This window comes from Mirounga leonina, unplaced genomic scaffold, assembly GCF_011800145.1.
Source record: "Mirounga leonina isolate KUSES-001 unplaced genomic scaffold, KU_Mleo_1.0 Mir_172, whole genome shotgun sequence".
Classification (NCBI taxonomy): Eukaryota; Metazoa; Chordata; class Mammalia; order Carnivora; family Phocidae; genus Mirounga; species Mirounga leonina.
Genome location: NW_023270442.1, coordinates 8,935,033 through 8,938,426, shown reverse-complemented (window position 1 = coordinate 8,938,426; position 3,394 = coordinate 8,935,033). Strand labels below are relative to the sequence as shown.

Here is a 3,394-nt window from a genome sequence, read left to right as displayed (position 1 = left end):
TGAGGGTGAAAGTATTATAAATTTGGAAAACAGTATAGTAAAGGCACAATGGAAGAAAAAAGTAGACTAGGTAAGTGCTACAGTGAGGAGTTCATGAAAGAAGCAGTAGAATGTAATAGTGGAAAAGTAGGTGGAATTGGGTCCAGTTGTCAAGGGTCTTCAGTGACTATACTTGGTTTCAATTTTTTTTAGTACTGGAGCATAGTCACTGCAGATTTTAAGTGTTTGTATAGGCTCAAAGGAAGATAATGGTTTTGTGAAGATTGATCTACTGGCTTTGGATGAAGTTCATAAATAAATGCCTTTATTAATTAATTCAGAGTCCAGATATAACTATGTCCATGAAGAGAGAGTTGTTTTCCACCATTCACTGGGTTTCCTAAAAAGAAACAGACTTACCTTTTCATTTTCTTTATGAAGCACAATAATGTTTAAATTTTATTGTCATATTATTGAATACTTTTCAGATTTTTCCCATTCCTTTTATAACTCAAAAGTTCTTTTCCATCTCTAGATTAGTTGAGTATTCATTTACACACTTTCTATGTTCCTGCTAATATCTAATTGTGCTTAGTTCTCTAATCCATCAGGAATATATTTTATTAAATGTTTTTATTTTTTATTTTATTTTTAATTTTGCTAAGTGTTTTTATTTTTTTTATTTTTTTATTTTTATTTTTTTTTAAAGATTTTGTTTATTTATTTGACAGAGAGAGATACACAGCGAGAGAGAGAACACAAGCAGGGGGAGTGGGAGAGGGAGAAGCAGGCTCCCCGCAGAGCAGGGAGCCCGATGCGGGGCTCGGTCCCAGGACTCTGGGATCATGACCTGAGCCGAAGGCAGACGCTTAACGACTGAGCCACCCAGGCGCCACCTTGCTAAGTGTTTTTAAACAAGGATGTATTTATATGGCTTTTGTAACATACTTAGTGAATATGCCTATTTTTCCACATATACTTTATTGTTATTATTATTTTTTAGGAAGGGGTAAGTTCTGAATATTATCCTTGTTTTAAATATAATTTAATTATATACTTACATAACTTGATTTTTAATAGTGGCTGTGTTTCACAACTGGCCTGAAATAAAATTCTATCAATTTTTTAATAATTGGCTCTGCTGAGCCAGTATAAGCCAGCCCCAACATACACATTGCCCCTAAGCCAGTAGGGCATTAGGATTGTAGTGTCCACCTTATGCCACTGGCCAAAGGGAGATAGCCCTGGAGGTGCTGCTGGTTTATTACTGCATTTTCTTTTGGAATGTTTGGGAGGAAGCCGGGAAGGAATCTTTAGGCAGACTGCCATCAAGTTTCACTTCCTGGTCTTCTCTCTTCCTTATTTGCATAGAGGCTCAGAAGTTGAAGGATTGACTCAAAGGAGAAAAGAAGCAGGAAAGGCTTCAGAGCGAAAGGAACAGAGCCAAAGCTCTGGACAGGACAGGGGGGAGCTGAGGTTGAAAGCCTCTGCCTCTCTGGCCCTCTGTTCTCTTCCTTCGGCTGGAGAGAGCAAAGTGGGCTGGGGAAAAGATGCCTTTTATTGGTCTAACCAGCAAAACTAGTAGTAGGCTCCAGTAGAGCTCCCTTATCTGTCCTGGATTGCATCTTCCCTCTCCTGGGAGTTCGTGACTCACCCCTGGCTCTCTGCTCAGGATGCAGGAGTGGCAAGCAGAGCCAGGACAGAAAAATAGAGTTGGAATCAAAAGGTATCAAGGTGACACAGAAAACACAGGGTTGGAATCAAAAGGTATCAGGGTGACATAGAAATGGAATCATAGAGAAAAACAGAGTTGGAATCAAAAGGTATCAGGTTGACATAGAAAACACAGGGTTCCAGATCATTCAAATAAAGTGTCCATCATGACAAAAGAGAGGACCTTTCACCACACAGTCCCCTCTGCCCTTGCCAGGAATGGGAAGGGGCAGGAAACTTCCACTAAATGTTTCCTACTGTGCCCTTCTTACCATCACCACCTCCTGGATTTTGTCCTCAGCTTCCTTCACACTCCACTCCAGGTAGAATTTTTTCTGTTCCAATTCTTTAATTTTTTTCTTCTGCTATTTTCTGTTTCTCTAACAGCTGATTACGAATTACCTCCTTGGACTGAAGAATAAACATTCATCCTACACCTTCATACTTGTTAGTCTCATCCACCAAAGTCATAATCTCTGTATCTGCAAGATGTGCATGCTTTTTCGTTCTGTTTAGCTGTTCTATTTGTAGGTCTTTCAGCTTCACCTTCTGTTAAGTGTCAATAACTTTGTCTTGAAGTTTTGTGAAGGCCTTCTTCAACTTCAGATCCATGGGAGCCACCATCTTGGTTCACTCAGTGCCCTTGCACAGTGGGAGAAAGCCAGAAAGGACTATCTTTATTATTTATTATACATTTTTACATGGGAAGATCTATTTCCAATACATACTTTCTTTCCAACTATCTCACTGATGGCTTTGTGTTGTATTTTCTCTCTACTTCTCCACCATGCACTGGGCTATAATTACTGGTTTCCTTGTTTGTATGCTTAAACACCTTCCTACTTATAGTGAGATTCCTGGACCAGTAGTATCAGCATCTCCTGGGGACATATTAGAAAATTGACTCTTAGAGCCCAGTCTGACTAACTCAATTAAAATCTGCATTTTATAAAAGTCCCCCCTATAAATTGAGTGAGCATTAAAATTTTAGAAGTGCTACTTTACTAGATGACAGCTCTTTGAGAGAAAAGATTATGCATCTTGTTTATCATCATTATCTTCATCTCTTTGGGCAATGACTGGTATATAGTATTTGCTCAATAAGTATTGAGTGAATAAATTAATTAGGTATTTTAATAATATATATAATAAGATATCTGTGCATTATTACTTAGAAACATAATTCTAATGAAGTAAGGACAATTTTGAGAAGCTATGTGAGATTATATAAATGCTTATAGTAAAAAAAAGGAGGTACAGATTTTGACTTGCTCTTATTTTTGGAAAATTTTGTACAAAATAATCCTTGGGCATGTATTTATACCATGGCACCAGATTCAAGCTGACTACACATAAAACTTGCAAATAAGACTTTCATTTTGCACAAGGTGTGAAGATCTATGGAAACAAGAACCTGTACCTGAGCCTTCCATCTCTCTGATGAGGCCTTCTTTCTCTATATTCTCATAGTCATTTTCTTATTTCTTCTGCACCACTTATAGCTTAATGTCTATCTTTCTGTCTTTTATAATGTTTTCTCCTCAAGGATTTGAAACAAGTAATTTTGAAACTTCAGCTTGATAATATACATTTATTGATTTCTTTTTCTTTTCTTTTCTTTTTTTTTCCTGAGAGAGAGAGAGCTGGAGCTGGGGGAGAGGGGCAGAGAGAGAGGGAGAGAGAAAATCTTAAGCAGGCTCCA

At 37.7% G+C, this 3,394-nt stretch overlaps 1 pseudogene; it reads right to left on the bottom strand.

Annotated features, from left to right (window-relative positions):
• Positions 1-1,735: 1,735 nt before the first annotated feature.
• Positions 1,736-2,316, bottom strand: LOC118018803 (annotated as a pseudogene).
• Positions 2,317-3,394: the final 1,078 nt, after the last annotated feature.